The following is a 13,934-nucleotide window of genomic DNA, read 5'->3' as shown; positions in this document are numbered from 1 at the left end:
CAGTGGGGACCCCGCCCTGCTACTGTTGCTGCTGGGCCTCCAGGGTAGGGAGCCCCTCGGTGGCGGCTATAGCTATGCTCATGGTTGGGTCGGCGGTGGTTGTAAGGCCCTCGTTCCCCCCGGTAGAGGGGTCATTGTCGGTGCGGCCTGCGCTTGGTCGCGTTGACTGTCGTACAGGTGTGACTAGAGGGTCGGTTGCCGTCGCCGTGGCCTTGGTGATCTTCTTCTTGGGTGGCATCCTACATCTCTTAGCACTTCTGTGTTCGAGTCCCCATGGACGGTGCCGCTATTAGAGCAAGAGTTTATCTTGCTCCAGCAAGTACGACGAAAGTTTCTTTTTAAGGAGGAGACTCAAGTTTGGAGACGAAGTTTAAGAGAAAGGAACACCATAAATATATTGATAGTAAAAATATGGCTGGGCTAGAGGGAGTATCACAGGAAGACTTGTGATCGTGCTCCTCCGTGCTGTGTTGAGCGTGCTCTCCTACTCAGATGACATATATGTGATGGGGTTGGGCGTAGCTTAGTGTACAAGTTACCGCTATGTGCAAAATATCCAGGATTTGGTCGAGTTACATGGCCTTATCCTGGATGACTACTCTTTACCCTACATAGAAAATAAATATCTACCATGGTAACTATTGAGGTGCCTGTACCCAGAAGGGTGAGCCCATCAACAATTGCGGCCCGACGACGTGATGTCAGGGGTGTCAAGATAACCTCCATTGTACCGAGGTGTTAGGATGGCACCCACTAGCCTAGGTAATTAATGCCGGTCACTTCCTTGCAGGCAAAGGATGACCGGTGTTCCTCTCCCGGCCGATCTTTTTTGAGGCCTGATGGCCTATCCCATAGCCTTTGGGAAGCCTGCCCGAGCCCCGGAGACCGGGGCTCCGGAGGGAGGCATGGCTTTGGGAGATGGAGGCCTCAGGAGGTATGACTCTGGGAGATGGAGGCTTCGGGAGTCATGTCTCCAGGAGGTGGTTACTCCGAAGCCTGGAAGTCAGATGACGGCCTTTGGGAGGCGTGGGCCCATGGGCACGGGCCAGCGAAGCCAAGGGGCCGTCGGGGGTCCTTAACAACGACCCCCAACATCCGTGTTCTCATATTGGTTCTGAAGCTCAGAGGATGTAGTGGCAAGCATGAGACAACTAACATCGAGTGAATCGTTGGTAAGCTTCTCGTAAGTTTTCCGATCAGCGGCATATGCATTATCAGCTGGTTCATCAGGATAGGAAACCTCTAGAACATACTCCTTTTTCTCTTGTTTGAGAACAATTCGCAGATTTCTATACCAATGAATAAAGTTTGTTTCAGATAGCTTTTCTTTTTCAAGAATCAAACATAGATTAAAACTAGAATTGTCGTTAACAGTAGGTGCCATAATCTACAATAGAAATAAATATGCAATGTTTAGCACTATGTTTATGTAATCTTTCATTAAACAATTTAAGAAAAGATACTCCCACTATATGTTTTGAAACTGTTTCCCTCTAACGACATATAGTGGAATAAGACCCATATTCAACTTGGTTCTAGTGAGCTTTGGCATCACTGCTAGAAACTTAAGTGATATAGGTAAGCAACATATTGCTAATCACATCCCTATGTGACTCTTGTTTTTTGGGTGGCATCGAATGCCCCGGCCCCAACACTATGCCCTAAAGCCCAAAACCGTTTTGAGATCTTTGTTAAGTAAACCAACACTATACGTGTGGATGTCCGACGTCCACCCTAACTGGTTAAGATAAAAGATGGCACCCTGCTTTGGCAGACCTACCAAACAATGATCAAATCCATAGTAAGTGCAGCTATTGGAAGGGCATCAAATATTCTTAATTTTTCTAAGGGAAGCTATTCTATCATGTAAACATATCCATCTCATAGAAAACATGGATAAAACAGCATGATAGGAACATAAATAAGCATCACAGGTAATCATATTAATTGTGACATAGTATGACCCCTTGACATGGTGATCTCTATCGCCATGGTCCCTGTCCTCCGATTCATGGTTATGTATTAGTCTATTAAACCTAATAGCACTAGATAAATTACATGAGAATATGAAGCATCACATGTCGACACGTAGGCCGTTATATAATAACATGATAGCCTTGCGCTGCAATTAACCATGGCACGTAGGTCACGAAAATTACAAACATGCATGACATAAGGCCATACTACTCACAACATTCTCTGCAAAAACAAGTTAAGCGTAGAATCGAATTCTAATGTTGCAACGTCAACATGTTATCTTTATAAGCTGTAGGCTCGGACATCACATGGATTGCTATGAAAATCTCATCGGATTGTTCATATCAAGCCGATTTCAAGTCATTCATAATGCCTCAAGTTTCATTGGATCAATCATATTGATCATCATGTGAGGTTTTCTAGAAATGACGACAACACATACAACCTCGATCTACTGTTCTCCCAACCACTAAGCGGCATGTGCTATCAGCCCCAATGGTGATTCCAGCAAGTAGCGGCCAGGTGGGAGATCGAGCTAATCTTTTGGTCGTATGGTTCCATCGACTTGCACCTCATCCGGTCCCAAGTACACCAAATCTTGCAGCGACCGATCCATCACATGAACTGATCACTAAAATAATAGATCCAAACTATTGCTACCACATATCACATATATGTGACCAATCCAGATAAAAAACTACGCAAGATGGCTCTGATACCACTGTTGGGAACGGGCAGGCTACGCTAGTCTATTTTTTTTTTTACGGAATTCACATAGAAAATCATGCTAGTAGGAGATCATGATCATTAACGCTCGACAGGTAGTGCAGCGGAAGAGGAGTTAGAGTAGACTGATCCAACATCATGGCGTCAAACTCCTTGAGTAGCTTCTCGATCAGATCCGTGACCAGCCCCGCGCAAGTGGTCACGCTCTTTGACTAACTCTGAGCAGGTGGTCGTGCTCCCCGACCAACTCCGAGCAGGTGGTCGCGCTCCTCGACCAACTGCGAGCAAGTGGTCATGCTCCTCGACCAACTGCGAGCAAGTGGTCATGCTCCTTGACCAACTCCGAGTAGGTGATCGTGCTCCTCGACCAAGAATATCATTGCCGCAATAGTAGCAACGCCTCTATGGTATCCACACGTACTGGGTAGAAAGGTCGAGTGCTGATGTGCTAGCATCGCACGCACAGCTAGGGTTTTGGGAGATCATGTGGAAGGATGCGGCTAGGGTTTCAGAGTGGCTCAACCTTAGCACGCCCTACCCATGCCCCTCGTTATATAGGGCTCGCCAATGGGTTCCCACGTTGGAAACCCTTTAGGACTCTAATTTCTCATGGATCACAATCCAATCAAAACCCATATACGAATCCAATTCGCATGTTTTGTTCCAACCCATTAAGTGTGTGACCTGTTAGGTTCATGTACAAATGGCTACGACTTAGAAACCCTTTCCAAACCGAAATCAACAGCGGTCCCTAGAAGGACAGGTTGACTCCCGAGTATATACAAAAGATCATATCGACCAAACCTTGATATACACATTCATTGATCCCTTCGCCTCATGATACCAGTGAAGCTCAAGGCGAGATATGTGTGTAACACCCTACTTTACAACTAAGCCTATTTATAAGAAAATAGGAAATTTTGGCAGTATTTCCTCTATAGAGAGGTATAACTGACCAAAAGAAAGATTACAGGCAGACAGAAACAGATATAACCAGCATATAAATAGAAACCGTCAGGACGCTACCAGCGTCTATCACAACAGAAACAAAAAAACAAACGACAGGCCATCACAAGCACATCTTCTAAACACCGGTTGAGCTATCAACATGATGATTGAGGTAGTGTGTGCAGCTACCCAAAACCATCCCCAAAATGCACGTCAGCAGCTAAACATACCTGTAAAAGATTTAACAGGGGGTGAGACGAGCTCAGCAAGTAACAGCTATGAATATAAACACGTCTCACTTAAATCAAAAGTATTTGGGAAAAGATAAACATTCTTCTCATATCAACAAGAAAGACACACATGGTTTTAAAGAGATTATCATTTCAGAATTTTTGTAGAGAAAGTAACGACAAACTTCAACCCAGTTCCCCACAAAATATGGCATTCAACCCCCAGAATTCTGTATTCTCCAGATATCATAAAAACAAATGTATGAATGCCATGATGCAACTCCATTTGAGAGCTGGACGATGCCAACATCTCATGCAACTCCATGTACCGGTACAAATCACGCGCGATGGCAGTGATCGGCCTTTATCACCATATGAAGTGTATAAATGCATATGTATGCATGTGAATTGACGTCAATTCTTTATTCCTTTTTGAATAGCTCATGATAAAAACCACAACCGATTCGTGAAGACAAACTGATTCATGAAGACAAAGGTACAATCCAAATCAATAAGAAAAGCATTGATTTAAATAATCGAATGCAACGACATCCATGATTTAAATGAATTAGAAAAGAAATCCATATACTTCAATTTTATTTGCAAAAGAAGTAAGACATGAATATAAACATAGCACGGAACCACACCCCCACGTTACTTGCCTTTTACCAAAAGCGACGAAGCAAAATCGATCACGGACGCCCAGAAGAGGTACCACCTGTACAGGTAGATTATTAGCACTACAACACATTTAAAACACATAAAATATGAAGCATCAACCCTATGTCTGAAAACGTCACATATACGCCTATATTTCGGAAAACCGAACAGAAACTGTATCACATGAAATGATACACTATTTCCAATTCAGAGTCGAACCAAAATTCTCACTAATTAGACTTCGCTTTGATGAATGAATTACTTCGACTCGGATGTCGTATCTTCGAATCAACAACGATTATCAAAACAAATCAAACTATTGATCACATGAAATGATACGACACGAATTGCTTGATTTGATTTAATCTAACCACAAACGTCCAGAAATTACCGAGAATTCACCTTCGAAAGATTGACGACGAATCCGACGAAATTCCGAAATTTCCAACTTTTCCTTTTTCTTCTTTTTTTTTCCTTCCCCTTTTTTTCTTTTCTTTTTTTCTTTTCTCTTTCCTTTTCTTTTTTTTTTCCTTTCTTCCTTCTTCTTCCTGGCTTCTCTCCCGGCCGGCTCTTTTCTTTCTTCTTTCTTCTTCTCTCTCTCCTTTCCTTTCTTTTCTTGTGCTTGTTTCTTTTCTAGCTCTCGGTTAGCACACACACGGAGAGAGAGAGAGAGAGCACGGCGGCGGCGGGAACGGCGCAGTGGCGCAGCAACTGTGCACGGCAGCGGCGCGGCCGGCGGCGCAGCACAGTGCAGCGGCGACGCAGAAGCAGGCAGCGGCGCCGGCGGCCAGCGGAGAGCGAGCAGCAGCGCACGGCGGCAGGAGAGAGAGAGAGAAAGACGCGCGAGAGAGAGAAACGCGAACATGAGTGAAGAGTCTGGATGGTCCAGTACTTATCTCTTCTTTTAAAAAAAAAAAAATGAATGGTCTAAATTTATTGGGCTCGCTACGGGTTACCAAGTGCTCGGAACGAACATATGAATAGCAAAATGGGTTCGTCTCGACGAGATGAATGCAACCACGGTCTCCGATCGTCCATACGAGCCTCGGATCAAAAAGTCAAAATTCGGTCAAACCTTCTCTCTCTTTTTTTTTCAAAAATTCGGTATTACAATGTGTCACCCTTGTGATAGCCCGACCATTCACTCGATCAAGTAGTGGATTCATCATGATTAACTCTTTAATCATATTGGCATGGCCATGTACTTTCTCAATCCAACTACCTCATGGGGCCCAGAGATATTTCTCCCGTTATCAAGGAGGGGCAAATTCCATCTTGGTCGCTCACACCCTATGACATGTTTCATGATAAATCCAAAAACTACCTTTATGACTACCCATTTACAGAATAGCGTTTGACAGCCTCAAAGTATGCCACTACACATCCTGGGAACTAATGGCGATCTCAGGTCTAAGGATCCTGGAGGTACACCATTTGAGATAACAACTGATGGCATATCATAAATAACAATCCCAGTAGTATCTCAAGGTGGATCTATCCAACATCATGTTCTCTAACATAAATGTCCACATTATTGACTTGGTATCTTTATACCTATGATCCATGAAACGTGATCATCAATCAATACATGTGTTGGTCTTATGTTTCATCACAATGATATGCGACCAGGAATCGACTAAGAATAACATCATGATATAAACTAAGAGTTTCATGAGCAAGTCACATACTTGCCAATCAATATAAACGATAGTCATTGTTGGAACAACAGATTATTCGGTTGTACATGAATATAGACGTGTCATACAATCATCTCTATGATTGCCTCTAAAGCATACCACCTTCAGCCTGAAGCATAGATCTTGATGTAATAGTGAATGAGCTGAATGAGGGGACAACGATGATCTACAGTGGGTGCTTCTTCCCTCTCCTTCTTAGGCCCGCCACTCGAGTCCTCGTCATCAGAGGAAGTGATGATGATGACCTCAGGAAGTACCATGGCGAGAGGCCTAGGGGATAGGACTTCTGGTATTGGCTCAAGAGGCACAGATGGAGTGGAGGCCATGGCTTCAAGCTCTACGAGTCCTAGGAGGCAATGGGCAAAGGAAACAAAGGAGATGACGGAAAACAGCTTCGAGACCCCTCTATTTATAGCTGGGGGAACATGTCGTACTGTGTAAACGTAGCCGTCAAGACCCGAAACGATGGCGTCGCCTCGGGCGTGTAACACGTTTGATGGAAGTTGAGACATTGTGATGGTGTTATGGCTTGTCTCGTCTCTGCAAAAAGGGATGAGTGGCCATTACGATGCATCAAATCAAGTTTGTGGTGAAACCAAGCACAAATGGGAGTTGGGTTTTTAATGCCCACCTACCTGGCGGTTTGAGTTTACTCGATAGCCACATTGCAGTTAAAACCATAATGCTCAGGGGCTTGTACTCTCAAGTATTCAGTTGAGAATGAGCGTCACTCTTCGTCTGACTCCGTCATTGAGTACATAGTCGAGAACAAGCTTTACTCTTCGTCTGACTCCATCATCGAGTACATAGTTGAGAGCTATAACACTACTCTCCAATCAATTGTACATGTACGTCCTTTTCTACTCTCCGATCTAGTAATTTCTTCCTCAACCATAGAGTCAGGGGCTACATCGCAATACCATATTTCTTTTATAATTTTTTGCAAAATTTTATCTGGTTCTGCGTTGATCACATTGAATAGAACCAATGGAGGCATGTGTTGGGTCGATGACGGACAACTATACCTCATGAGGCATAACGACACAGAGATTGTCAGACATCTCACACCTAATGACCAAAAGAGTGTTATGAAGTCCTAGTCTGCATCGCGTGTGCTCTCTATCGAGTTCATGTTTCTATTGTAATACCCTAAATTTCAAATTTTTGAATAGTTTAAAATTTTGCTAAAATTTAAATAGGAGTTGCAATTTTGTTCTATAGAGAGAAATTAATTTCTAAATTTAATTTGGCCATAGGTTATATTTGTGCTGATGCATTCATGCCGTCCAAGTTGCAATAGGTTTTTATGCGTGGATAATGTTTGTAAAATCTCGCTAGATGGCGCTCATTTAAAACCCTCTATGAAAATCGGTTTAAAATTAAAATAAAAGGCATTTTCAAATTGGAAAAGAGTTCTGGGCTGATTCTTCTTTTCCGGCCCAACCCATTCCCCCTCCCCCTCTTCTTTTCTCCTCCACGTGGGCTGCTCCGTTTTTCCCCCTCGCCGGCCCGTTAGGCCAAGCTGGCCTGCTCCCTTGCGCCGAGCCGCCCTCCCGCTCTCTTCCGTCGCCAGGTGGGCCCGACCTGAGCTGAGCCGCTCCGCTAGAGCCGCCCGACCCGAGCCGGCTCCCTCTCTTCCACCTCCCGCCGTCGGATGAACCGCCCCCAAAATCACGTGCCCGCTTCCAAATTCCGCCTCCCCGAGCCTTTACTCGCTAATCAAACCGCACCACTGCGATCCCCTCCCTTCCTTTCCCCTTTCCCGGCCGTTTCCCCCTTCAATTGCCCTCATTATTTTGGAAACCAAAGCTTTGATCGGAAATCATGGCGCCAGCCAAATCCCTTCCAATCTGCCCTCTCCTCTTCCTCTCTCGGATTTTTAAGCCCCTCATTGTCTCCTTTGCGTCGTTCCTCGCCCAAAACACCCATTTTCCCTTTGTTTTGAGCACAGATTTGAGCTCGCCGCCGCCTCCGCCATTGCCTACGGTAAGAGCTTGCCGCCGCCCAAAATTCCCCATGACCGGACCTTCATTGACCTTAGTTTTCCTCCCTTCAGCTTCGCAGGAATTTGAGCTTCACTTCCCAGCACTTTTTGGAGCCTCATCTGCAGCCAGACGCTGTCCCCGCCATGACCGAAGGCCGTCACCCATTCTTCCTTGTCGCCGGCCATCTCCGGAGCTCCTCCGCTGTCGCCGAGCCCACGGTGATGACCCTCATCCCCACCTCTCTTTTTTGCACCTAATCTCGACGAGAATGATGGCCGGAGGAACCTTTTCACATTGCGCCGGTGAGCTTCTAGTCGCCCGCCGCCACCGGCCGCTGGCTCTCTCATCCCGCGCCGCCCGCCGCCGCTTGATCCAAATTCAACGGCTCAGATTAGATCGGGCATACCCCTTTGAGCTCCGGTTCACCGTGGACCGTGAACCTTTTCCATGAGTTTTTCCTATGGAAAAATAATTCAGCAATTGTTTATGACGTCATAAATCCACTTTTTCAGTAAAAAAATTCGCTTTATTCTCGGAATTCAACTAAAATTTGCAGATTAGTCCCTGGAAGTTCAAAAGCTCAGTACTCTTTGCTCGTAGCTCCGATTTAGGCGATTATCGTGGCCTAATGTTCGTAGTGATGTGTAGAATCTTTTTATAGGGTTTGTGCCTAGTTTCAGTACTGTTTGGTGTACGATCCTTAGAGTTTTGTTTTGTGTGCTTTTCCAGTTTGTCAAGTAGGAGCTGAGCTGTCCGGAAATCTCTAAGACCAAGCGTTCGAGGATTTTGAGCAACACTCCATCGAAGGCAAGTGTCCTTGAGCTTCTTGCACATATTTTTAGGATATTTATGTCGATGTTTTACCTTCGAGGCATGCTTGTCTAAATATGAAATCCCATGTTATGGTTTATTAGTTTTGAAGAAATATTCCTTGTCGCCGTTGTTTTATCATGTTATAAAATGGATAGATTTGCTAGTAAAGTCAGGGTTGGGAGAAATGTTAACGTTGACTAATGAACTATTTAACAATATTTGGGAAATGGTAATTTTGTAGCAACATGGTATAGGGATCCCAACAGAATGGTTGGTTTGAGGTGGTGCTGAATAGCAGGTTTGTGTTTGTTTCTGTGTGGGGTCCTAAGGACCGGTTCTTGAAGCCTGTAACCAAGTTAAACCGCACAACCACGAGACCTATATGGGTAGGCCTGACCAACTAATTAACCACCCCTCTGGCTCTGTGGGTACCGTTGGACGGTTAAGTGGCACAAGAGGGGGTTTCGGCAGTAATGTAATTGTCTGTTAGCGGTGAAACCTTAGTGGGTGCCTGTAGGTTAGAAGGAGCTTTGTAAAGGCCTTGTAGTGAGACCCCGACTCCACACCCCAGAAGTGTGAAGCAACACGGGAATCACGACTCGTGGGAAAAGCTGTGCAAACTCTGTAGAGTAACCAACTGGTCGATCAGCCGTGCTTGTCACACCCGGTTTTAACGGATAAAACCAAGTGCGGCTTATGTGTGCCCAGGAAGTTAACACACATAAGGACGTCATAGGTGAAGTAGCAAAAGCGAATACTTTTATTAAATAAACGTTCACTTCTTACAGAATAAAGACTTCACCTAAACAACCTCAAAAATTAAACTAAATGATAGCATCTAAATGACGGTAGCGGAACGAAAACATCGGCGACCAAGCACTCCATAGGCACCGACTGGAAGACACGCTCCCAGAACACCAGGTCATCGTCTTGGAAATCTACAAAATCTTCCACTGAGCAGCATATGTTTTTGTAGGAGAAAGCAAGGGTGAGCACATAGAGCACTCAACAAGTGTGAGAAAATAATGACATGCAGACTTATATCAAGAATAGGCTAACACATGGTATATTTGCGTAAATGCGAGTAATGAAAACACATTTGGACTCAAAACATTGATCAGTTATTAAATGAATGTAACCCAAATAGTTCAGCATCCAGCATACAAGGCTCTCCACCTTGCACACCATAACCGTCTAGTACTCCCTGTACTTTAACCAAAACCATCTAGTACTCCCTGTACCAGAACCATGACCAACTAGTACTCCCTGTACCAAAACCATAACCATCACTCTCTAATCATGTGAGGATCCAAGTCTCTCATATCCGTGAGCACGGCTGTTATAACAGTTTTACACTCTGCAGAGGTTGTCCATCTTTTCCCATGAGTCAGTGAATTTCATGTTGCCGTGTTTGCAAGAAACTTAACACACGTCAGTGGTGTGCCACCAAGAATCACTGTATGACACTTTCCACTAACTAGAGACTAACCCAGTATGTGTCTGCCCACTAGGTTTCACCGCCAGGCTTTACGCGAGTTCAACTCCTACCCAAAAGCCCCCTTTTATGCTGACCGAACACACACTGGATAGACTCTAATCAGTATATCATGCCTTACCCATATCAGTGTCGTGGTTGGTACATTACTTCTTGGGTTGTCGCTCCACGAACCGGTCCTTACTTAGGTTACTTGAGCAAACACTAAACCAACATCATAACCATGATAACCATCAAAACCACTTTGCTCAAGGCCTAAGATTCCATATTGCTAGACCATTAACACAATAACAACCATTGTTGTATATGTTCATTAGTCAAGATTATGATATTTCTCAACATCCCAAAAGCATGGCTAAGCAATCTACCCATAAAAGACACCTAACCATAAACCATCTAGGTTCCAAGTGATGATAAGGGAAAATCTAGGAAAAACCCTAACATAGGTGACTACCCATCATATTGACACTGCATGCAATTTTGTAAAACAAAACATTTAAAAATATAGGTTCAAGATGATCAAGGACACTTGCCTTCTCCTTGCTGTTGCTTAGTGTATTCCTGCTCCTGGTCTTGACGTTCCTCAAATTGATTCGGGGCGTTATTGGCTAATCGCATAATAACTGGCAAACAAACAAACAAGATACACTAAGAAAAGAGCGCAAAACAAAAGAACAATGAGATAATATATGTTTAGAAAGAAAGAGCACTGAAAAACGAATCTATCGACGCAAGAATCGCCTAAAACGGAGCTACGGCGAAAAAGTTAGGGCTAAAACAAAACTAGGGTTTAATCTGAAAAAGAAAGGGCTTATTTTGAATAAAACAAAAAGTTTAGGGACCTTTTGTAAAAATAGGGGACCTAATTGTAATTATGAAAAAGATCAGGGACTAATATGTAAAAAGGCAGGTGCTTGTTGCTAAAACAGAGAAGTTCAGGGGCTTTCTTGCAAAATTACCGATTAAAAGGATTATCTAAAATTATTTTTAGATTGAAAAATCTCTTTTATGATGTGGCTGCTGACTGGTTTGACACATAGACAAAAGAGTTGAGATGGTAGCTAAGGTGGCAGGATGACGTGGCAAAACGGCTGACTGGGTTCAAGTATAAACACGTGGTGCTACGCTATTGGTTGTTGAAGGGTTACGTTTGGATCTAATCTCGGCCACACAAAACAGATCCGGTGACTCAGAGGAGCTCGGCTATCGGAGAAGGAGGTCACGGCGGCGCTGAGGGGGTTCGCGTCGGCGCACGGTTGGGAAACTTGCTGGAATCGGCTCTAGCTCGCCCGCGGTGACGACGAGCAGCGAAATCCGAAAAGGGAAGCACGACGGTTCCATTTTAGGGCTTACCTTGGGTAGGCTGGCACGGGATGGGCTCGGCGACGGAAGGGACGGTGGAGGACCTCGGGATCTCGTCGGGAAGGGGTCTCCGGCGGCGCAGGAGCCAAGGCGACGGCGGGGAGAGCTTCGGTGGTCGGTCGTGGTTCTGCTAGGCTGCTCGGGTGAAGCTCAACGGCGCTGGGGATGCTCGGTGGCATGCTCAACCGAAGGGCGGCGACAATGGCTGCGATGGGGCTCGAGATCGGCGAATTCGGCTCAGGACTTGGTGGGTTTGGGACGAGATGAGATCGGGAGAGGGGTTCTGCTTATATAGGTGGGGTCTCGCGCAGAAAAAGGGGAAGGCGGCGGCTCGTACTCCTCTTGGACTCGGTTGACAGCGCGGCGGCAGACTCCGGGTTGGAGACGACGGCGACGGCAAAGGCGAAGGCGGCTTCTGCCTAGGCGTCTTCGGCGCGTTTGACTGGGGCGCGCGACGCTGGGCTAGACCGAGGCCCATGCAGAGGAAGACCGAGGCCGGCTAGCTGGGCTGAGGCCAAAACAAAAGGGAGAGAAGTTGGGGCCGGGGGGAAGAAAAGGCAGCCCGAGAAGGTTTATTCTTTTCTCCTTTTTTTTTCTAAACTCAATTTCAATTTCAAATTCAAAACAAATCCATTTCAAATAAAATCCATCAAAAGCCAAATAAAAATTCTATTTGCCTAATTCCGCATGAATGCATAATAATCAATTATATCCTATGTCAAATATATTTTTCTTTTATATAAAATAGGATTTTACCCTTTTTAATTATTTAAACTCATTAAATTCTAGCAAATTTTAAGAAATTTCTAAAGGTGGAAAAATTAGGGTGTTACAGTGCTCACGAACAAGAGCGGCTTGGACTTCTTCAGGATTAGTTGGGATCTAGGTTTGGTATGGTTGGTTGGGTAGCCGGGTGATGGAATTACCTGGTGAGTCTTGGTAATCGGATGGAATCCGATGAGTCATTCCCTTTTGTTATAGTTGAGTCTTCACCTAGTAAATAGAATGCCTGATGTTGATGTCATAAGTCATAGTTGCTTAGTGAAGTTAACCTGTGTCTATCCTTTCCTTGACTTGAGCCCCATAGCATATTTTCCCTACACTTGTGGAGTACATTTTGTACTCACTCCTGTTGTCCCTCTTCTTGCTTTCTACCGCTATTCAGAAGCCGTCTTTGATGCTGCAAACTTCGATGAGGACGACTTCGACCCGGAGTTGTTCTAGGCTGGTGTGCCCCCGGTCGACTTTTTTGGAAGATGGTGGCCCCGCTGTCGCTGAAGACCTCCTTTTAGTTCTGCTGTGTTTTCTTTTAGACCCTCGAGTCACATTGTAATTTTGGCACTGTGATGATACACTGATGATGTAGCACATGTATGGAAACTTGATCCTGGCATGCATGTGTTGTGCCTGGTTTTGTTCCTTTAAAACTGGGTGTTACATCTATGCTGATTGAATGCGCAAATTGATAAAAGTTCGCAGAAAATTCAATATACTCTTTCTTTTTCTAGTTATGTATTAGTCTTTTCCTCATTATTACGGTCTTCTCGAGTATTCAAGGGCCACGCATCTAATGGCTTATCTAGTTAAGATTTCAGGTGTTAACAGATGCATAGTCATATGGTCTTGAGAATGATGACAACATGTACCTATCCGTTATTGCATCTACTTATGCTAATCCTATTTCATCGACAAGGGAATAGCAGACAAAAGCATAATAGACTAGGCAAATGTAGTATTGTTGCAGGCATTCTCAGATCATAAAATATGTTTTAAAAGTGTTAGAGCCAAATGGATCACCAGTGTGAGGGACTCCGCTCACTATCATCACTAGGCAAGCCTTAACGACTCGACGAAGGCTGGGACCACCGGCTGAACGCTTTCAACAAGTTTTGCGGCCTCCTTGCTTGTACAGTTGAACCCAACTATCACCAATGAGGTATCAAGCACGGGATTGTAACTCTTGAGGATACTGAGAAGTGTGGTGGCGCTTGCAGAGTCTAATTGGGATATAAGGTCGAGTGTCTGTGGTGGCGCTTGCAGA

Source organism: Phragmites australis, chromosome 18 (genome assembly GCF_958298935.1).
Source record: "Phragmites australis chromosome 18, lpPhrAust1.1, whole genome shotgun sequence".
Taxonomy (NCBI): Eukaryota; Viridiplantae; Streptophyta; class Magnoliopsida; order Poales; family Poaceae; genus Phragmites; species Phragmites australis.
Note: the sequence above shows the minus strand (reverse complement) of the source record.